General features: G+C 42.2%; 2 non-coding genes across 2 annotated transcripts; both read left to right on the plus strand.

The window, feature by feature from the left end:
- Positions 1 to 9,382: 9,382 nt before the first annotated feature.
- Positions 9,383 to 9,454, plus strand: TRNAE-UUC (transfer RNA glutamic acid (anticodon UUC)). The gene has a single exon. It is a non-coding gene; the product is annotated as a tRNA-Glu (tRNA).
- A 297-nt stretch (positions 9,455 to 9,751) lies between these two features.
- Positions 9,752 to 9,823, plus strand: TRNAE-UUC (transfer RNA glutamic acid (anticodon UUC)). Its single transcript has one exon. It is a non-coding gene; the product is annotated as a tRNA-Glu (tRNA).
- The last annotated feature ends 13,500 nt before the right edge of the window (positions 9,824 to 23,323 follow it).

The raw sequence follows: 23,323 nt of genomic DNA on the forward strand, positions 1-23,323 counted from the left end.
ATATCATTTTGATCATTTCTATCATCAAATTGAATATTGGGTTGACGGGGACAGTATTTTCAAAACTAGATCAAACCAGATGGTTAGACCAAAAAAATTGGGAACCAGACACTGTTCACATCAAAACCACTTTTTGTCCAAAAATTGTTTATTTCGTTAGCGAATTGCTGACCTGGGCGGTCGAACCATCAACCCAGATAATAATTTTTATCCTTTTTTTGTTTTTCTAATTTTTTTTGTTAGAGCGGGTCATCTGTTTGGACCGAACAATCGGACCATTCAACCCCAAAATGGTTTCCTATCTGGTTCAATTTTAAAAACCTTGGATGGGGAGTGGGTGTCTTGCCTTGAATTTGGCTTGGGTTGAATGGGTTTCCCTACCTTTTACCAATTACAAGAGTTTTGTAAAAATAGCACAAGGGAGTTTTGGACTTTTGGCTTTGGATACAAACTCTCTCTCTCTCTCCCCTAGTTGTTAAAATCCACTAATATTTTTCGGAAAAAGGCTTCCTAATCGTAAAGGAAAAAAATTGGTTGTTGGAGGCCAATAGCCTTTCCTGTTGAGAGAGTTTGAGTTGGGGGTGTTACCATGAAAGTGGGCAAATTAGTAATTACATTCTAATTTATTTTAAGTAAAAATAAAAGCATGATCGTGAATTGATGAACTGTCGTGAAGGTGCTCAAACCCAGGAAGGACTCCTCGCCCCCAACAGCCAAAGTTAAGTTAAATAACTTTTTTCTAGTATAATAAATAGAGCATTCAATTAAAACTAAATTAGGCTATGTTTGTTTTAAAGGAAAAGGTAGGGAAAGATATCAAAATTTATACAAGGTTTGTAAAGGTTTCCTTGCATTTCCTTTCCTTTCCCTACTTTTTCCTTAAAACCAAATATAGCCTTAAAAGAAAGAGATAATTAATAGACATTTCATTTAAAAATTCTTTTATAAAATGCAAGAAGAGAAAAGAAAAAAAATGTATGGTACAAAGCATTGTTGACATGAACTACAACCTTCTGTCATATATATAGATGATATCAACTTTCAAGGAAGTAGATGATATCATGATAATATAGAGTTTTATACAAAGAACAAAACCAAATTAATATTTCTTATAGATTAGTCTAAAGACATTTTTAGAGCATTGGAAACGTAGAATTTCGTTGTCGTCCAGCGGTTGGTAGGGTTGTATACAGGTTAATTTGGTTTGATTTCACTTACTTTTTTCAACCAAATTAACATTGTCGGGTTGATTATTTAGTCAACCGAAACCGATCGATAAACATGTAAAACCATTAAAACCGATTTTGAATTTTTTCAATCGGTTTAATCGGTTAATCGAAGGAAAGTGTATTATGTGTTTTACTATCAAATGCCAAATCTTTAATTTATTATTACATGGGTCCCACTAGAGGTAAAACTCTTCAATTTAGTATGAAAAATGTCTTGTTAGAACTTTATTTGATAAAACTGACATCTATAAGCCTAAGATGTTAGACCCTATGTAGTAGGATTTATAGTTTTGAGTTTTGTCTTTTTCATTCTTTTGAAATTGGAAATTGAGAAATTAAAAGTGGGAGAAAGGAATGAAGAGAGAATGTTAGGCGGCTGAAAATTTTTAAATATAAAATAAGTCAAATCATAAAAAGAGTCAAAATTAAAAAGTAATAACAATGCTACATTTTCCTCTATTCCATTAATATAAAATAAATGCTAACCAATATGCATTGTGCTAGCAAGAGCGAAGAAATGGAGGTGTAGCCCTAGTGCTATTTGAAGTGCAAACAACGGGTTTCCTTGGTTTTTTCTCGCAACCTCATCTAGTAGAAATCTGTCTCCCCTGGTTATCCTAATCCTTTGCTTTGGTCGAAAAGGATGGAGGGCTTAGAGGAATCGAAGAGCTTGGTAAACAAATGCAACCTCTATCTTTATGGTAAATAATATCAGATAAACCATTGAATGCTTATGGAGTTCTAGAAAGGATTAAGAATATGTGAACAAGGAAGATTAAGAAATATGATGTGAGGAGAATAAGTGGAGATGTGTTGTTTATCATCTTCACGAGGGAGAAAGATAGGAAGAGAGTTTTGAAGAATCAACCATGGCTAGTCAAGGACTATTCGCTTCTCCTTCGGGACTGGGTGCCTCATATATCCCCCAAGGACTTAGTTTTTGAACATTTGAACATTTGTATTTGTATCTTCCACCAGAAGCTATGACTAGAGCCTTCGATGAAATGCTAGTTAAAGAAGTCGGAGAACCGGTACCTTTGGATGAGGACAACATCAAGGATATTAGCTCCCTGGAATGGGACATTTATCTAAGGGTGAAAATCTGACTGAATGTCAATAATCCGCTTGAGAATGGTGTTTATAGAACGAAATAGGACATAACTAGAGCTTGGCATTCCTCTCAATATGAAAGACTTCCGTTATTCTGTTACAAGTGCGGGAAGATTGGACATGGAGAAGAAAAGTGTGGCTCTGAGGATCGAGCTGATCCTATTGATGACTTGGCGTCCATGCTAGCCCAAAATGTAATTAACGAAGAACAAAAACTAGGGGATAATGGCCCCTGGCTCCGAGCGGAACCTGACGCAGAAGAAGATAAATTTCTCAACAAAGGTACGAAGATGAGTCTTGAAGAAAAGAGAATATGTTCTGAGAGATCAAACGATGACAAGGGGAACAAGAAGTTAGTTCAAGATTCTGAGAACTCGAGTAATGACTCACCGAACCCAAAGTAGATTGATCGGATGGGTGCTATGTTCAGAGAGGGATCACTGTCCTCATGTAGTAGTTTTTCAAACTAGATTTGTAAATGATTTAACAAAGGTAGCTGAGTTCTATGTGTTGGACGGTCAGAGTTTCAATCTGTTGTTTGCTTCAGTAAACGTCTTCCAACAAGATGATCAGTCATGGAAAGGATCCAGGGTGGAAGTTTGAGGACAATTTACCTATGACTCAAGTCTTACCATACTAGGGAGTGTTAATCAAATCTTCCAGAAAGATGGCCTAGAAATTTACCCTTCAAAGAAAAATTGAGTATTGTGATAAAGGAAATATCACATCAACAGGATGCAACCGACACAAAAGCGGATTCAATGCTACAGAAAGATTTTGATGGTGAACAACACCTCAATACTTTGGCCCCAGATTTAGCGATAATAGAGGAAGCCTCGATCAACCCTGTCCTTTCAAACTTCAAATTGAAACGACCAATGTCAAAGATGAACAGAGCGGGTTTCGGATTCGGGTTTGTAGATCGGGGTAGGAAATAGTCCCCTGTTTCAAAAAGCACAAGTTTGAAGCAGCAAAAACCTCCATTCCATTGGAGAGCCAAGTCGATGGTGCGACTGGTTTTGGAACTTCAACATGGACTCAACAAGCTAGGAAAATGGTATCAGTGCCTATGGAGGTTAGTAATATTTTACTTAACTCAAATGTTTTCCCTTTATTTTTTAGAACTTTTGGTAAAAAATTCAAAAGACCCAGTCATCCCAAGAAGAGATGCTCACAAACCCATGGCATAAAGGAAACAACCACTAAATCCAGTTAGTTGCTAGTGTGTAAGGAAGATGAAATGCCAAACTTTGAGGTTGAGTGCTGATGGACAAAGTGACACTTAACAACGAACTTTTTGTTTAGGAAAAGAGGCAAGTTTAACCATCAACTTTTGCGTGGTAGGGCTAAGACCTTCCACTTTTGTAGTGGTAGACTTCAGTGCATACTCAACTTAGTAAGCCTTAGTGTTGTTCACCAAAATATTTTTAAAAGCTTTGTAGTGCTCATTCTCATATGCATGTTCATTATTGTGCTTGTCTGAATAAATGGGTGTGGGTGGTTATCTCAAAACAACCACCAAGAAGAAAATGAAAGTGATCAATTGGAATTGTTAGGGTGTTGGTTCCCCCCTGACAATTCATTCAATGAAGAGGATCTTCAATTAAGAACAACCTGTCATTCTTTTTCTCATGGAAACCAAATGTAAATTAATGGACTGTGTTAGGAAACTCAAAACTCTTAGAGATTGGAATATATGGGGGTAGATGCAATTGGGCTATCTGGTGGATTAGCATTGTTATGGAGAAACGACATAAACCTCAAGGTAATTACTGCAAATAAAAATTTCATCCACACTCAAATCAATGACACAATGAGTGGGAGCTGGTTTTGTACTTTCTATTATGGCCCTCCCCACAAAAAAGATAAACCTCTGTTCTTTAACCAATGGACTCAAATAGCTTCAAGAAGTCAGGGGTTGTGGTTATGCATAGGCGACCTAAATTTGATTTTTTGCAAGGATGAAAAACTAGGAGGTAAGGACTGTAAGCATTGGGTTCTGCAGAGAAATGTAAATTTGGTTAGGAGTTTAAGTATCTCTGATATTAAAAGTGCTGGTCCATGGTTCACTTGGTGCAATAGAAGGGAGTATCGTAATATGATTTTTGAAGTTCTAGACAGAGGGATGGGTAACACTAAATGAAAAGATGTATTTCTTGATGCATGTATTTACCACATGTCAATGGTAAGTTCAGACCATCTACTAATTCTCCTGGATACTAAATCTGATTTGAGGGGAAAACGAAAACCCTTTAGGTTTGAGGAAATGTGGATTACCCATGAATATTGCGAAATGGTAATTGAGGAGTCTTGGAATAAGGCCTCTAAAGGTCAAAGCCTACATGTGTTGGGAGCAAAAAGTATGAGGCTCAGAGCTGAACTGAAGAAATGGAACAATGAATCCTTTGGCTTGCTTAGTAGAAAGATTGAAGAAGCAAAATCAGACTTTGAAAGAGCCTTGCATGACCCTGTAGCTAGTTTAGAAAGTTAAACATTGTGAGCAAATCCTAGATAAGTGATTGAAGCGAGAAGAGATTCATTGGGCCCAAAAATCTAGGTGTAATTGGCTAAAGTGGGGTGACTGAAATACTAGGTTCTTCCATCAATCTACTTTAAATAGGAGATCAAGGAACAAAATTTTGAGAACTAAAAATAATCAAGGAGATTGGGAGGAGGATCCTAGGAAAATTGAGATGGTTTTTAGGGATCATTCTCAGAATTTATTTAGCACTTCAGACCCCACAAATATGAAAGCAACCTTAGAACATGTCAAAACAGTAATAGCTGAAGAGGATACTAGAGACCTAGAAAGGGATGTCTCTTATGAGGAGATCTATGAGGCCTTATTCCAAATGAAACCAAGAAAGGCCTCGGGGTCGGATGGATTCCCTAATATGTTCTTTCAAAAATATTGGCATATAGTTGTAGAGGATGTTAAAGCATCAGTGAAAATTTTCTTTAGAGACGGGGTTATCCATAAAGATCTGAACTCAACTTTCATAACCCTCATTCCAAAGGTAAACCACCTAGAGGAACCCAATCACTTCAGGCTAATCAGTCTTTGCAACACCATGTATAAGGTTATTGCAAAAATCCTTGCCAATAGGATGAAAAAAATCCCTCCCTCAGTGATCTCACACAATCATAATGCTTTTCTAGAAGAGAGATTTATTGGGGACAACAAACTAATAGCCCATGAGATTTTTCACTTTATGAGAAAAATAAATGCTAGGAAATGTTATATGGCCATTAAATTGGATATGAGTAAAACTTATGATAGAATAGAGTGGGCTTTCTTGACAAAAGTTTTGGAAAAACTCGGGTTTGGGTAGACTTGGGTTAAGTGGGTCATGGAGTATGTGACATTGGTGTCATATTAAATTTTGATAAATGGAGCTCCAAGTAGAAAAGTATACCCTTTGAGAGGGCTAAGGAAAGGGGGCCCAATGTCCCCTTATCTGTTCCTCCCTCAGTGATTTCACACAATCAGAATGCTTTTCTAGAAGGGAGATTTATTGAGGACAACAAACTAATAGCCCATGAGATTTTTCACTTTATGAGGAAAACAAAGGCTAGAAAATGTTATATGGCCATTAAATTGGATATGAGTAAAACTTATGATAGAATAGAGTGGGCTTTCTTGAGGAAAGTTTTGGAAAAACTCGGGTTTGAGCAGACTTGGGTTAAGTGGGTCATGGAGTATGTGACATCGGTGTCATATTAGATTTTGATAAATGGAGCTCCAAGTAGAAAAGTATACCCTTTGAGAGGGCTAAGGAAAGGGGGCCCAATGTCCCCTTATCTGTTCCTCCCTCAGTGATCTCACACAATCAGAATGCTTTTCTAGAAGGGAGATTTATTGGGGACAATAAACTAATAGCCCATGAGATTTTTCACTTTATGAGGAAAACAAAGGTTAGGAAAGGTTATATGGCTATTAAATTGGATATGAGTAAAACTTATGATAGAATAGAGTGGGCTTTCTTGACGAAAGTTTTGGAAAAACTCGGGTTTGGGCAGATTTGGGTTAAGTGGGTCATGGAGTATGTGACATCGGTGTCATATTAAATTTTGATAAATGGAGCTCCAAGTAGAAAAGTATACCCTTTGAGAGGGCTAAGGAAAGGGGGCCCAATGTCCCCTTATCTGTTCCTCCCTCAGGGATTTCACACAATCAAAATGCTTTTCTAGAAGGGAGATTTATTGAGGACAACAAACTAATAGCCCATGAGATTTTTCACTTTATGAGGAAAACAAAGGCTAGGAAATGTTATATGGCCATTAAATTGGATATGAGTAAAACTTATGATAGAATAGAGTGGGCTTTTTTGACAAAAGTTTTGGAAAAACTCGGGTTTTGGCAGACTTGGGTTAAGTGGGTCATGGAGTATGTGACATCGGTGTCATATTAGATTTTGATAAATGGAGCTCCAAGTAGAAAAGTATACCCTTTGAGAGGGCTAAGGAAAGGGGGCCCAATGTCCCCTTATCTGTTCCTCTTGTTTGTTTATGTTTTTTCGAGCATTTTAAATGATTTTGTTGAAGCTAAATTGATTTTTGGAATCAGAGTGAGTCATGGAGGCCCTATCATCTCTCACTTGTTTTTTGCAAATGATAGCTTCATCTTCTCAAAGGCAGATTTAGATGAAGGCAAGAAGATTATGAAGGCCATTAAACACTATAAACAAGCATCGGGCCAATAGGTGAATCTAAGGAAATCTGAAATTTCTTTTAGCTCCAATCTACACCCTAAATTCTAGAAAATCATAGCTAAGAGCATGTATTTAAAAAAAGTTGAGAAACCCTCAACATACCTTGGGCTCCCCTCTCATTTTTTCAGATCCAAGTCAAGGATGTTCGAGTATCTTGTGGACAAAATGGATAGGAAGTTCTCAAGTTGGAAAGGTAAGTTACTGAACCAAGTAGGTAAAGAAGTGCTTATAAAATTAGTTTTGGATGCCTTACCAACTTATAGTATGTCATGCTTCTCTTACCCGGAAACATATCAAAGGATATAAAAAGATAATAAAGAAACTTTTGGTGGGGTAAAAGTAACAACTCAAAAAGCATACATTGGGTTAGTTGGGATCAAATTAGTAAAAATAAGTTGGATGATGGTTTGGGGTTCAGGGACCTAGATTGTTTTAACAAGGCACTCTTAGCTAAACTAGCTTGGAGGTTAGCAAGTAATGATAATGACCTATGGGCTCAGGTGTTGAGAGCCAAGTATGTGACGCATATATCCTTCCTAAATGACAAATTGCCCCAAAATGGTTCAAGGGGTTGGAGGAGTGTGTTGAAAGGAAAGGAAGTCATCTCCAAAGGTGCATATTGGTTGGTGGGATCGGGAAGGAGAATTTCCATCTGGCAGGACCCATGGTTCCTGGTTTGCTTGGCTTTAGAATCTATGGGCCCAAACTTAGAACTCTTGGGGTATCCTTGGTGACTGACTTAATGGACCAAGGATCTAGAGCCTGGAATATTGAGCTGATAAACTTACTCTTCATTCTTGAAATAGCTCGCCAAATTCTTAGTATTAGGATTCTTTTGGTGGAGCAAGAGGATAAACTCATATGGAGTCTAGACCAAAAGGGTCACTTTAATGTAAAATCAACCTAGTTTGTCATGAAGAGTGTAGATGTTAACTCTTCCCGGCCAGAGAGAATGGTAAATGCCTTTGGAAATCTATTTGGTCCTTGGTAGTGCCTCCAAAGCTCAAAACTTTCCTATGGAAATGTTGCATTGGAGCCATTGTAGTAAATGTAAACTTGTTCAAAAGGAAAGTGGTATCTAAAAGAGGAGGAAACAGTTTTGCATGCTATCTGTAGGTGTGATTGTGCAAGCAGGTGCTGGTTTGGGTCTCCCCTGGGTCTTGTTTTTTTACAATGTAAATGACAATGAGAGTTTTAAGGATTGACTTATTGGGTGAGTCAGAGTTTGTAAAGGACAGAATGATAGAAAAGAAGAGTTGCTTTCTCTAACAACTTCTCTGATTTGGTGTATATATGGCTTCGCAGAAACGGTGCTATTTTTAATGAGTCTAATATTGACCATTGCTTGGTGATTAATAGGGCTGTGATGCTAGCCAAGGAGTTTTGGGGTCAAGTATCTTCATCATCACCAACACTCCCTGTTCTGAAGGTGGTAAAGTTGGATAAAGATTAATGTAGGCGGAGCTTTTGTAGCTGATTCTTTTCTGTTTGAGACTAGAACTGTTGTAAGGGATAGTCTTGGTACCTGTTTATCTGTCAAATTCAGCTGGCTTAAAGGGAGGTTTTGCTGTTATGACTGAATCTCTTGCAGTTTTAAATGGTTTACTCCTAGGGGCTAGGATTATCCCATTTCATCATAGAAAGTGACTGTAAACTTGTTGTGGACTGTTTGACTTCTGCTTGTGTTGATTGTGATTATGAAATCTCTATTGTTATTCAAGACTTTCTTCATTTTGCAAGATCTGTACTTGTTAAGTTTGAGTGGGTTCCAAGATTAGCAAATATGGTTGCCCACATAGCAGCTCAAAAAGGTTTGGGTGGTGTAGGTTGCTAGAAAGATGCCTGCCCGTTTTAGCTTTCTGGCCTGATCCAAAAGGATTTAATCCCTCCTTAACGTCCTCTGTTTCTTGTTTTCTATAGTTTTTCTTTTCTTTTTCTCTTCCTTGTTGTTTTGTTTCTTTTCCTTGTTTGTCTTCTTCTCTTGTTCTGGTTTCATTTATTAATATCAGTTTTCTACTAAAAAAAATACAATAGATAGGTGTAAAAAGTAATTGGCCGGATCAGTTTTTGTTTAGTTTATAACACAATAATCCATAATCAAACTGAATTGTCGGATTCTACTATTTTTCAAACCGAAAATGACTGAATTATTTTGAGAACCGACCAAATCGAGCCGATTTGTTGACGTGAACTAAAGCCTTCTATGATATATATAGATCATATCAATTTTGAAGGAATTAGATGATAATGTAGCGTTTTATACCAAAGAAAGGAAACAAAATTAATATTTCTTCTGCATTAAGACATTTTAGTGCATCACGTAATCAGTAATCCGTTGTCGTCCAGCGGTTAGGATGTCTGGCTTTCACCCAGGAGACCCGGGTTCAATTCCCGGCAACGGAATGTTCTTTTATAAGTTGAAACCGTTTTTTTCATTCTCTTTCGTAGACATCCAGCTATACATTCAGAATATCTCTCCGTCATTTCTGCTAAATTCGTAGGGGCAGATGTTCCCAACGTGCGACTGGATCTATCATATATTAGATGATATTAATTTTCAAGGAAGTAGATGATATATCATGATAATATAGCGTTTTTTTGAAAGCTAGATAATATAGCGTTTTATACAGAGGGAAAAAACAAATTAATATTTCTTACAGATATTCTAAAGAAGTTTTTAGAGCATTAGAATCATGGAGTTCCGTTGTCGTCCAGCGGTTAGGATATCTGGCTTTCACCCAGGAGACCCGGGTTCGATTCCCGGCAACGGAATGTTTTTATAAGTTGAACCCTTTCTTCATTTTCTTTCGCAGACATCCAGCTATACATTCAGAATATCTCTCCGTCATTTCTGTTAAATTCGTAGCGGGGAGATGTTCTCAACGTGCGACTGGATCGTTTGGTTTGACCGTTTTTAAGTTATTCAGTCGGTTTAATCAGACAGTCTGTTCTGATAATAAAAATTGAAAAATTAAAAAATAATTAAAAATAAAAATGACCAAAAAATTGATGGTTTGACCGCCCAAAGCAACAGATCATTGACTAATTCATCGATTTTTAATCAGAGACCGAATTTAAGATAAAACGGAATCAATTGCCTAAATAATTTCCGGGCGGAACGGTCCAACTATCTGAATCAACATGGTTCAAAAACCATGATTTACAGTGAAACACATGATTCTTAATCGTGATATAATAGGAGTCTACCGAACTGAGCATTCCTAACTAACCGAATCTTCCATGATTTTCTCATCTTCTCATGCAATCACGACTCTCCGTTATTTCCAAACACCCTTCATCTCCATTTCTGCAACCTGCAAGCAAATGTGTGTTTCCCCCTGATTTTAATGGCAAAATAGTTTTCATCGTTGCTACCTAACACGCTGCTATATGGGTGTTTTCTTTCACTGCATCGTCAATCTCTGCAACCTGCAACTAAGTATTGGGAGGAAACAGATGGAGAATTTTTGACTGAGCTTATCACTCTGTTTTGGGAGATTACATCTGTGCCCCACAAACGCCCCACATGCACGTCCCAGCTTGTATTGGGAACATCTTCCGATGTGGGGTGCTTCTGGGATGCCCTCTGTGAAGTGCAGATGTGAATTCCTGTTACAGGTGAAGAAGACTACCCCATTCGGGTCGTCATCAACTTGGGGTTGTCTTCAACACATTCTCAAATACATGTCCTACCTGTTTAAACGTAGGGGGTGCTCATGGTTCATTTGTTCTTTGCTTGTGGATTAAGTTAGGTGGTCCCGAGGACTGGAAGTTGATGACAATTATATAACAGTAGCCATTGCAAGTTCAGGCTTAAGTAGTTCTGATTCAGCTTTTGTTGTTCTTGGCCAATTGGTTCTGTTTCTACAAAATTTATGTAGAATGAAGAAATAAGAAATGAATCATCTAAATTGGTTCCAGAAGGAGAAGGTAGCTTATGTAGTTCTACTTTCTTTTGAAGACTAATGGAATGGCCACGGGGTATTTGATATTGATGGTAATGTTTGATTATGCTTTTATATCTCAAGTATATATGAAAGTTTACATGCTGTTTAAGTCCTCAGACAATTATATAATACATAAAAAAGACTATCTTACAAAATGCCAAGATATGAATTTTATAATTATAAAATGTTGGTTGTAAATGCATTAGACTGAAACATTAATGCACCACATCAATGATAAAATTACATTCAACAACATTATATATAGATATAGTTCATCCCAATGAAACACAAAATTTATGGAGAATTGAAGATGCCACACTTACTCGGTCTCCTGTTTTGTAATAATTTAAAACCTATAAAAAGAATGACCATTAATGGTTAGAAGTAAACTAAGATATTATGTTAATTCACTCAATTAACTATTGAATAGCAGAAGCCATTATCTAAGATAACTATTAAATAATATGTAAGCCTAAAAACATTTTCTTCTTACTTTTTAACTAAATGGAGATAAAGAAATTAGTTGGAAGAAAATTTTATCAATCAACCAACTATAGTAACATGTATGCAAACACCTTCTAGGCATGTTGATCACCTCTGCACATTTGTACAAGAATAAAACAATTGAAACGATTCATAATGTGTCACAGTGTTGCATATGACTAAGGACATGAGTTGCAGTCCCTATTTAACAATCACACACACGATAACTTACAGTCCCAGTGGCCAAATGCACTTATAAGACGTGGGCCCAACTAACAAGCATGTCTAAGGCCCATGGAATGAAATTTCTGTATTTTTGTTATATTTTTCTTTCTGTAATTTAGGGTTTTCTTTGTTTATTGTAATTTCTATTATTTTCATAAATTTTTATGATTTTCTACATTTTTTGTGTATTTCTTTGTTTTTTGTAATTTATAGTATTTTCTTCATTTTCTATGTTTTTCATAATTATTTTGCATTTTTTATTTTTTCTTTAATTTATGTTATTTTCTATATTTTCTATCTTTATTTGTATATTATGTATTTTTATAGTTATATTTTTCTAGAATTTATGTATTATGTAAAAAATTAATGGGTTGGGCAGGTTGGGTTGGGTTGAACCCAAAATGGGTCATTAACGGGTTGATGGGTTAGGTGCCCACCCAATGGCTTTTTAGAAAAGACAATGGTTTTTTTTTTTTGCCACCTACTATCATGCACCCTCATATAGAATTGGGATATGTTGGAAAAATAAAAAAACTAAGGGGTTGAATTGGGATATATTATTTTTTCATTTTATGTGATTTTTCATAATTATTTGCAATGACATATATACAATGGGAAAAAAATAGAAAGTTGCGAGTAAAGTTGGAAAGTACAATTTGGGTGTTTTGACCAAACCAATTGCAACATTCTCAATTTTTAGTATGGTATAGAAATTTCTATGAGTTTCTGTGTTTTTTTTGTAAATTTAATATGTATGTCTTTGTTTTTTTGTAATTTATATTATTTTCTTCATTTTATGTTTTTTCATAATTATTTTACAATGGCAATATATACAATGGAAAAAAATAGAAAGTTGAGAGTAAATTAGAAAGTAAAATCCGAGTGTTTTGACCAAACCAATTGCAACATTCTCATTTTTTAGTACTAAATTAATATTGACCCCATAATAGGATTCTTATTATCTAACTAAAATTAATATTAATTCTTTTGTATTATAAAATAATTGATTCATATATGATTTCAGAAAAAAACATAAATAACGATAAATTATTGGTTATGAGATCTCCAATCCCCATTTAGCATCCTTAAGTTTCATGTGTGTAATTGATGAGAATTTATTGGCGGTCGTAATGGGTTAAATGAAAATAATAGAAAGCAACAAGGTCACCACTGGAGAGTGTATGTAGCCATTTATGATAAGATCAAATACTTGAACGATAAAAAAAACATTGGAAAACAAAATTGTTGAGGGTAAAGATTGAAAGTAAAATCAAGGTATTCTCAATTTTTATTGTTGGAAAAAGTTTGATGGACAGCCTACAACCTCATGAATCATGATAGTTAATAAATTACTGGAAAAACAAAAATCATAGAGAGTAAAAAAAGAAAATAAAATCAAGCACCTCATAAATCATGATAGTTAAATAAATTACTGGAAAAACAAAAACCATAAAGGATAAAAAGGAAAAGTAAAATCAAACTTTTATTTTGACTAAAAATTGTTACGATCCTCATTTTTATAAATGGTATATACAGAGGTACAGGTACAGATAATAGACGTGTAGTATAGTAGATTAGATGATGAGAGTATATCCTCCTTTTTGAGTAGAGGACAACTGCAACCATATGATATACTTCATTTTTTTTTAAATTTTTCTCTTTTTTTTTCCTTTTGTATTTGCATTTAATTTTTTGAGTTTATCTTTTCTTGAGACTCCATTTCTTTTTTCCACTTTAGATGTGGTTTGAAAACCACTTTAAATGTGGTTCGGCCATCCGAGTCAACAGTGGTTCGAAAATCATGTAATTTAAATAACAAAATTAATTTAGTTTAAAAATGCAATTAATTTACATAGATGTGGTTCAAAGCAATACATTAAAGGAATTACATTTAGTCAACTTAAATTATATTTACTTAAATTTACTAAGTAATTATCTTAGGTAATAAAATTATTTATTTAAATTTCCTACATTAATGTTTTGTAGGTTATTTTCAGTCAATAGACTGCATCATTAGCTACTTTAAACAAGTCCTTCTAGCCATGTATAAATTTATTTATGTTATACTTGGGAATTTATTTCTTTTAATACTTCAATTGTAAATGTTTTATATTATAATGGAATATAGTGAATCGATCACACTAAATTTTATTCCACTTATTATGACGTTTTTATATCTACGTCGAACCATGATTTCTATTACAAGTAATTACACTAACAAAATATAATAACTTTATTTAAATTAGTTTAGTTGTTGAATTACTTAAATTAATTAAATCACAAAATATATTATTGTTTGCTTAGTCGGGTTAAGCGAGGCATTGGCTTGGATTGCTAAACTTGGACTTGACCTTGGGTTGGGTTAGGCCCAAGCCCAAGGTTTGCACTGTTAGAGTTTGGTTTAGGTTGACCTTGAACCTGACCCAACCCCCGAATTGTACCCAGTGCAAACCTTGGGTTTGGGCCTAACCCAACCCAAGGTCAAGTCCAAGTTTATCAATCCAAGCCAATGCTGAGCTTAATCCGACATAAGTTGGGTTGGGTCAGACTAGGTTTGGGAGGGTTGGTCACATTTGAAAGAATTTATGAATATAGTTTTATATGATCAAGTTTCAATGGGCATTATGATCCAGTTTAAGAATAGATATGATTTTTATTTTATGCCCAAAAGCAAAATAATTCATTAAATGCTTAGGTTACAAAGTAAAAAAAGCAACAAGAAAAACAATTTTGAAAGATTGCTAGGCTTTCTGAGGTTAAAGCATGTAACCACGAGCACCGGGAAGTTGAAACCTCAAGAAACACAAAATGGGTCCGGAAGTTGAAACCACGAGCATCTCAGTTAGATGCCTCCAACAGAGATGAAATTAGCAAGTGCGTCTCCCTACTAAATGGGTCCGGATCAACTTTGCAAAACCCACAAAAGGTAGACCTGGCAATTGGGTTCGAACAGTCGGACCGTTCGACCTAGTAATCGGACTCCTGACCGGTTTGGTCACCAAGTCGGTTTTAAAAACCATGATTAGAATCATACATCTGAAGTCTTCTCCACAAGCTTGGATCAAAATCATTATCACCCCAAACTGTTACAAGAAGCTCTTGAAAGGGGGTTTGACTATGATATGAAAAAGATATGATATCTGAAAAACTCCTGACCAGTCAACTGGAATCATAAACGTGGTAGCCAATCACGTGTTATTTAACAAAATTCATGGGTGGGTTTTGATTGGTCAAAACTCTTCCTATACCATATCTTTTCCGCATCATAGATTTTCCCCTCGGACAAACATAAATAGTAAAAGAAATTGCAACACGTGGCAACTTGTGACAACTAGGCAACACCCAGACAACAACTTACCAAGTTGGTGTCCCACCCGAGCACCGGCCTGGCCGGACTGGCGCGACCTGCACTGCCTGGCGCGCGGCCTGCGCGACCTAGCCGACCTGGATCTGCCTGGCACATGATCCGACCTGTCCGACCTAGTCGCCCATAAGATGCCCACCGATAAACTCGGCATGCATACCCCACGAGCTCGGTAGCTCACCAAGGAGATCGCCAAAGAGCTCGCCAAGGAGCCAGGCAGCTCCGTAGAGTTCGCCACAAGCAGCTTGGCATAGCCCAAGGAGCTCGACATAGCTCCCTCGGGCAGCTCGCCACTTGTAGGGTAGCTCGGTACAGAAAAGTATGGCGTATCGCCGGAAGATCTCCTGCCTGACAACTTGGCCCAGACATTGACTCGGTGACTGATACAGACGCCGACCTGACAACCTGGCCCAGGTGCCAATCTGGCCACCTAATGCAAGTGCCAACCTGACGACCTCGAGGAGTTCACCACCGTACCCCAGTTCTGACGGGATGTGACGAGTCTTACTGTTTGGAGGCTTTTCACCCACCTAACCCGTGAGGACTCGAGTATATAAAGACCTCACCCCCCAAAGGGGGGGGGAGAATGGAGGTAATCCCTGCTCTCTAGCTCTCTCATTTCTCCAAAATCATCTTCAAGCTCTCTACAATCAGAGTGCTAACTTAGGCATCGGAGAGTCCCCGCCGGGAAAATACCCCCGGGTCCTCTGATTCAGTTCTTGCAGGTCCCTCAGCTCCCGCCGCCTACAAAGAGGAGGAAAAGATGGAGTTCTCACAGGTCCCTCAGCTCCCACTGCCTACAAAGGAAAGAAGGTCACCTCATGCAGAGGGCAGTCGGGTTGTGCTGCACAAGGGAGCTCCACCATTCTCTGAGTCACAGGCCGCATAGTAGGGAGCTCGCCACCAGGGAGCTCGTCACCAGGCAGCTCACCACCAGGGAGCTCGTCACCAAGCAGCTTGCCACCTCACAGGCAGCTCGCCACTAGGTAGCTCGCCACTAGTCAGCTCGCCACTAGGCAACTCGTCACCAAGCAGCTCGGCACCTCACAGGTAGCTCACCACCAGGGAGCTCACCACCAGGGAGATCATCACCAGGTAGCTCACCACCAGGGAGTTCATCACCAAGTATCTCACCTCCAGGCAGTTCGTCACTAGGCACTTCACCACTAGGTCAAATGACGAGGTAGTTAGCCAAAAAAAATGCATTACAAAAAATTGGTACGTGACAAAAAACGGTTACATCAATTGGCGCCGTCTGTGGGAACACGCTACAAAAAGCTAAGTTCTCATCCTACAAAAGCTAAGTTCTCATCTTACCAAAGCTAAGTCCTCACTTTTTAGAAATTGAAGCTATCGCTTTATAGTTTACATTTTTTATGAACTCAAAGACTATGCAGGGAGCTAACAGACTAAGTAGCTCTACCAACCTTACTTTCAATTCAGATAAAGCCTCATCAGTCCTCTCCGCAAGGTCCCCCCTACAAAGATGAGCTCTTCGTGGCTTCCGCGGGAGTTGGCGGCCAACAAACTACATAGGCGCCCTTACCGGTTGAGCCTTCCAAGGCTCCCATGTGAGCTGGCGACCTAAAGTTAGTAGTGCTGCCCCCGAAGGTCGAGCTCCTAGTAGCTTCTTGTAGGAGTGGGTGACCGGCATTACGAAGCTGATGCAGCACAATCATAGCTCGGCACATGGTCAACTCGGCACCTTGCAGGTAGCTCGGCACCTGGTCAGTTCGGCACCTCACAGGTTGCTCGACACCTGGTTAGCCCGACACCTCACAGGTAGCTCAACATCTGGTCAGCTCGGCACCTCACAGGCAAAGCCTACGGGCCACATTACTGCTTAAGACCCGATCGCCTCTCCGGCACGGACAAAGTAAAAAAAGAGTAGACTACGAGTCACTCTCAAAAGCCTACGGGCCACATTACTACTTAAGACCCTGTCGCCTCTCCGGCATGGGCAAAGTCAAAAAAGAGTAGATTACGAGTCACTCCCAAAGCCTACGAGCCACACTATTGCTAAATACCCAGTCGCTTCCTCAGCAGGAGCAAAATTAGCAAAAGTGAACTATAAATTGCCCCCAGAGCCTAAGGGCTACACTACTAAACTGGCGGAGACCTCCTCGCCTTACTGGCAGCTCGCCACATACAGGCAGCTCCCAAAGCGTAAGGAATTGGATCAGCACTTACTAGCTCGTCGACTTACGGGCCAAAAGAAGAAATCTACTCCCTTCACTGAGTTACTCTCAACTCGGGAGTGGGGGGCAAATGATGAGGGTAGATTTGGCCCTCTAGTGAAATTGCGACACGTGGCACCTCCTGACAACTAGGCAACACCCAGGCAACAACTTACCAAGTTGGTGTCCCACCCGGGCACCAGCCTGGCCGGCTTGGCGCGGCCTGGCATGACCTGCACTGCCTGGCGCGCAGCCTGCATGCGGCCTGCGCACTGCCTGGCGCGGCCTGCGTGACCTGGCCGACCTGGATCAGCCTGGCACATGATCCGACCTGGCCGACCTAGCCGCCCATAAGACACCCACCGATAAACTTGGCATGCATACCCCACGAGCTTGGTAGCTCACCAAGGAGCTCGCCAAGGAGCCAGGCAGCTCGGCAGAGTTCGCCACAAGCAGCTCGGCATAGCCCAAGGAGCTCGGCATAGCTCCCCCGGGCAGCTCGCCACTTGTAGGGTAGCTTGGTACAGAAGAGTATGGCGTACCGCAGGAAGATCTCCTGCCTAACAACCTGGCCCAGACACCGACTCATCGACTAACACAGGAACCGACCTAACAACCTAGCCCAGACACCGACTCGGCGACTGACACAGGCGCCGACCTGACAACCTGGCCCAGGCGCCGACCTGGCCGCCTGACGCAAGCGCCAGCCTGACGACCTCGAGGAGTTCACCACCATACCCCAGTTCTGACAGGATGTGACGAGTCTTACCGTTTGGAGGCTTTTCACCCACCTAACCGCGAGGACTCTAGTATATAAAGACCTCACCCCCCAAGGGGGGAGGGGGAGAATGGAGGTAATCCATGCTCTCTAGCTCTCTCATTTCTCCAAAATCATCTTCAAGCTCTCTACAATCAGAGTGCTAACTTAGGCATCGGAGAGTCCCCGCTGGGAAAATACCCCCGGATCCTCTTATTCAGTTCTCGCAGGTCCCTCAGCTCCCGCCGTCTACAAAGGGGAGGAAAAGATGGAGTTCTCGCAGGTCCCTCAGCTCCCATTGCCTACAAAGGAAAGAAGGTCACCTCATGCAGAGGGCAGTCGGGTTGCGTTAAACTAGGGAGCTCCACCATTCTCTGAGTCACAGGCCGCATAGTAGGGAGCTCGCCACCAGGGAACTCGTCACCAGGCAGCTCATCACCAGGGAGCTCGTCACCAAGTAGCTTGCCACCTCACAAGCAGCTCGCCACTAGGTAGCTCGCCACAGGCTGGTGAACATCCTCGGCCCCTTCCCCACTGCTATTGCATAGAAGAAGTTTCTTCTCGTAGCAGTGGACTAATTCACAAAGTGGGTAGAAGCCGAAGCCCTGGTACACATCACCACCCACAATGCCCGAAACTTCCTTTGGCAGGGATTCATCTGCCGCTTCGGTATCCCGCATGTGCTCAGCATAGACAACGGAACACAGTTCATTGACAAGAAGTTCGAGGCCCTCTGTGCCAACCTAAGGATCGATCACCGGACTACCGCAGTACACCAACCTCAAAGCAACGGGCAGACCGAGGTAACCAACCGCATCCTACTACATGGCCTGAAAACGCACTTAGATCAGGCCAAGGGCAGGTGGGTTGAGGAGCTACTAAGCATTCTCTGCGCTTATAGGACGACCCCACGAACTGCCACTAGAGAGACCCCTTTCAAACTGACCTACGGGTCTGAAGCCATGATCCCCGTGGAGATAAGTTCCCCGACCCTTCGAACTGAGCTCTTTGACAAGGAACAGAATGATGAAGATCTACGCGCAGAGTTGGACCTAGTAGAAGAAGCTCGAGACCGAGCATATGTGAAGATGGTTGCACAACAACAGAAGATGACACGACATTATGATTCTAAGGTAAGAAGACGCAAATTGAAGACATTCGACTTCGTTCTGCGCAAAATCATAGTCCCCACAACAGGAGAAGGAAATTTCAGACCGAATTGGGAAGGACTGTATAGAGTCACCAGAGTCCTTGGACCAGGTACTTATAGACTTGAAGACCTCGAAGGTCGACAAATACTAATGAGTTGGAACTCGGGAAACCTCAAGATGTACTACCAGTAGACGCACAAGCAATAAAAATCTCCTTCTAAGCTACTTCTTCGACCTAGAGATGCGCCCATGACCACCGCACACACTACACACGCACATGCCAAGTCACACTTCCAATTGAGCTGACTCCGTCGATCCCCAAATGGCTGAGCCCATTACGCCTGGTTCGACAACACATTGCCAAGTAGGCTACCAGACTCAGCTGCCAACGACTAAGCCTAAACATGGAGGAAGAACGCCCCCGCCCACCAAGGCCTGAGGGCGGTCGAGGAACTCCACACTACCGTCGGCTTAACGGTTGAGCTAGCTGTGAAACGTCTAGCCCTAGCCCCAAAGGCTCCCAAGACCAGAAACTGAGCATCCCATGGCTGGTAGCTCGAGAACCGAAAGATCTTGGACAACGACACCTCGGTCAGCACAAGACTGGGGACGTCGAGGCGTAGCCTGGCCAACTACACCTCGGTCAAAACAAGATTGGGGGCGCCGAGGCAAAGCCCGGCCGGCTACACCTCGGCCAACGACACCTCGGTCAGCACAAGACTAGGGATGCCAGGGTATAGCCCGGCCGGCTACACCTTGGCCAATGACACCTCGGTCAGTACAAGATTGGGGGTGCCAAGGCATAGCCCGGCCAGCTACACCTCACCCAACCATACCTTGATCAACACAAGACTGGGGACGTCGAGGCATAGGCTGGCCAGCTACACCTCAGTCAATGACACCTTAGTCAATACAAGATTGGGGGCGCCAAGGCATAGCCCGGCCGGCTACACCTCGATCAGCACAAGACTAGGGACGCCAGGGTATAGCCCGATCGGCTACACCTCGGCCAATGACACCTCGGTCAGTACAAGATGGGGGGCACCAAGGCATAGCCCGACCGGCTACACCTCGGTCAACGATACCTCGGTCAGTACAAGACTGGGGACGCCGAGGCATAGCCCGGCCGGCCATGCCTCGACGAACCATACCTCGGTCGACTATACCTCGGTTGACGAACTAAAATCGTGAAGTGCAAAGAGGCCGCCCAAGGCACAACCGACCTCGGCCCACGCAATGGCACAACTAGCCACACTCCGACCAATAGAATCACACAAGAGACAGCCCAGCCCGGCACACACAACAGCTCGGCCAGATGGGCTTCGGATGGAAAAAGAGGCACAAGTATAGCAACACGTTATCAGATAAAGAAGCTTTAAAATTTAACTAAACTGTTCATTACATCGTTTAAAGGCTCGGCATACCAAGCCCCCAAAAAAAAAGAAAACACAGAAAATAATAAACAAAGGAGGCCACTGATCAATCCTCGGCGACAGAATCAGCAGCACCAACAACAACTTCGGCCTCATCTTCAACTCCCTCGACAGACCCTTGCGGAGAATTTGGATCAAAGACATCCCGGCCTTGCGACTCAATGGCCAACTCCGCGTGATGGTGAAGTATCCTTCGTCGAAAAAGATGGAACCCAACCGCGAAGGAAGCCTCGACATACTCGTCCATATGTAGTTGCATCTCCTCCGATGCCTTGTACTCATTGATGGCTTCATCAGCGACCTCCTGCCTCAACTTGTTCCACTCAGCCTTATGCTCGGCGGTCTCCCCTTCAGCTCCTGGACAAGACTAGCCTGCTCAGCCAGCTGCTCTTTTAGCTCAGCCACCTCCCTCTCCAGCACGGTCAACCGCTCCCTAGCAGCTTGGAGCTCGGCCAACTAGGCCTTCTGCCGTAGATACTCAGAGTGTTCCTGCTCGTATGATGATCGAACATCTTGGGGACGATCAACCAACGCAACCACCGCATAAGCATTCTGCAGACGAATATGATAAGTATACCGTGCAAAACACAAGGAATAAGAAGAAGAGGATTTACCTGGGTAGCAGACCATAGCAGCACACACTCCAAGGCTCCACTACCGACTACGACCGATTCCCGAGATGTGGACATTATCATGATTCCTCACAGTAACTGCTCGGGAACCCAGGCTTCTCTAGATTATTGTCTACGCGAACCAACCACCTCGGCACGTGTAGACCCGAGCTGCTTCCTGCCTCAGTTGCCGATGCACCAGCGGGACGACGGACCCCTTTGGGGTTAACCACGACAACGTCGTCCTCCTCAATCTCTCATTGTCAAACTCTTCTTCGCCGACGAGCCACCCTGTCCTCAGACCGTGGCCGCTCTTCTGCCTCAGGATGAGCCTCCGGTTGCACACTGGCCCGTTCCTGCCTTTGTCGGAGCGCCTTTATCCGATGAACAATTTCTTCCACGCTGGCCATGCTCACACCAACAACGTAGGATACCCAAGATTAGACTTGTTCATGGGCCGGGTGGCCCGACGAGCCAGCCCGGCCCCCGGACGGGCTTGAACACACAAATGGGCCCGCAGGCTTAACCTCAGGCCAAAAAGCCCGGCCCGCAATAAATTCAATCCGTGCTCGGGATTTGCCAAAATAGCTCGGTCCGAGACCGGCCCGGCCCGACCTATAGTTAAAGTTAAAAACCCTAGTCGAATACCCTTCTTTCTTTCACCTCTTTTTCCAGCCGAACCTCTCTTCTCCAGATCCTCCACAGTTCTCAGTCCTTAGTCCTCACACTCTCAGGCAGCCACACAACCGGCGAGGTGGTGAACATTCACTGGCTTAACAACTTCGGCGATGAGTCCTCTTCTCTCTCTCTCTCTCTATTTCTTCTCTCTCGTTCCTCTTCTCAAATCTCACTTCTCTTTCAAATCTCAGACACTGACGACGGCGAGGCGGTGAATATAGGCACCGACGGCGGCGGTGAGTTATCTCTCTCTCTCTCTCTCTCTCTCTCTCAGACGCGAACTGATCACTGCTAAAATCGCAGGTCGCAGCTCACAGTCACCGTGAACTCAGCTCCAGCGAGCTCAGCTCGAGCTTTGGGCCCAAATTGTAGGCCCATTGGTCGGGCCGAGCTCAGGCTCAGGCCTAACAAATTTCCATTAATGAAGAGTAAAAGCCCGACCCGGCCCGGCCCATGAACAAACTGGCCACCCTTTACATCAGCCCGGTGAGGATCAACATCTCTGAGCATGTGTACGCGATAATGTCGATTTCGTGGATCATGCTCAGGGCCGACCTCTCTTCCCAAGTAAGCGCCGACCATGGGGGCTGCGGCAGAGTCGTCCTCGGCCCCCTCAGCTCGGCAGGAAAAGGGAGACCCCCAAGGATTCGCACAAAGAAGAATGATTCCTTCCAATGCTTCACAGAAGAAGGGGCCCTGACCAACGACCAATTATTCTGCCAGGTGGAGAAGTAATAGTACCCCTGCTGGTGGTATTTCAGTTAGAGCATAAAGCTCACCATCCCCATGATTAGTTCGATATCACGGACGGCACAATAGGACATAAGGTCGAGCAAAAATCTAAAGGAGTTCGGCATCAGCTGCACTGGCAACACCCTGTACTAGTTTAGCACCTCGGCGAACCCCTTGCTCAATGGGAACCTTAGTCTAGCCTCCAAGTTGTGCTCATAAACAAACAGCTCACTGGGCTAAGCATCAGTGACCATCTCCTCGAGCAGCAGACACCTCATTTGGTATTCCGCGGGAATGATGTACGTAGCTCGGATCCAAGCCATATCCCTGGGCGTCAAGACATCGGGCGTGGTACCGAACCAACGACCTGCCCGAAGAGGAAGCTCCGTCTCCATCCCAGAGGGACCAGCCTCGGCTTCCTCAATTTCGGTAGCCACGAAGTCTCTCAGCTCAGGCTCGTAGGTCAAGCCACGAGAAGAGTTGGAACCAGAACTATTGGAGGACCCGGATGAGGAAGAGAAGGTCGAGCAAAAATCTAAAGGAGTTCGGCATCAGCTGCACTGGCAACACCCTGTACTAGTTTAGCACCTCGACGAACCCCTCGCTCAATGGGAACCTTAGTCTAGCCTCCAAGTTGTGCTCATAAACAAACAGCTCACTGGGCTAAGCATCAGTGACCATCTCCCCGAGCAGCAGACACCTCATTTGGTATTC

Source organism: Nelumbo nucifera, chromosome 2 (assembly GCF_055504915.1).
Source record: "Nelumbo nucifera cultivar China Antique chromosome 2, China Antique-T2T, whole genome shotgun sequence".
NCBI classification, from domain to species: domain Eukaryota; kingdom Viridiplantae; phylum Streptophyta; class Magnoliopsida; order Proteales; family Nelumbonaceae; genus Nelumbo; species Nelumbo nucifera.